Genomic DNA, 470 nt, shown 5'->3' on the forward strand with positions numbered 1-470 from the left:
CCCCCCCCCCCGGCCTCCCAAAGTGCTAGAATTAGAGGTGTGAGCCACCATGCCTGGCCCAAATAAATTTTTAATGCAGTGGTATATAACCTAAGACCAAAATGAATTGAAAAATCTGTTGTGTTGTATCTACTAAGTTTCTTGTTGGCTATGGAATAGGTTTAGCGATTCTGAAGCTGTTCCATGTGCACTGCAGAGCGGGCGCCCACCCTAGTGTGGGGAAAGGGAGGCACAGATGTGGAATGGGATCAGAGGTATCAGGAAAGGCTCATTATTTTTACTTTATTATTATTTTGTGAGATGGAGTCTCACTCTGTCACCCAGGCTGGAGTGCAGAGGCGTGATCTCAGTTCCCTGTAACCTGCACCTCCCAGGTTCAAACGATTTTCTGGCCTCAGCCTCCCGAGTAGCTGAGACTACAGGATGCGCAGCCACGCCTGGCTAATTTTTGTATTTTTTTTTTTTTTTTT

The 470-nt window shown here is 46.4% G+C and overlaps 1 protein-coding gene across 1 annotated transcript in view; it reads right to left on the bottom strand.

The window, feature by feature from the left end:
- ST14 (suppression of tumorigenicity 14 (colon carcinoma)) overlaps positions 1 to 470 on the bottom strand; it is a 48,148-nt gene that overhangs the window by 2,510 nt on the left and 45,168 nt on the right. The window lies entirely within an intron of this gene.

This window comes from Mandrillus leucophaeus, unplaced genomic scaffold (genome assembly GCF_000951045.1).
Source record: "Mandrillus leucophaeus isolate KB7577 unplaced genomic scaffold, Mleu.le_1.0 Scaffold835, whole genome shotgun sequence".
NCBI lineage: Eukaryota > Metazoa > Chordata > Mammalia > Primates > Cercopithecidae > Mandrillus > Mandrillus leucophaeus.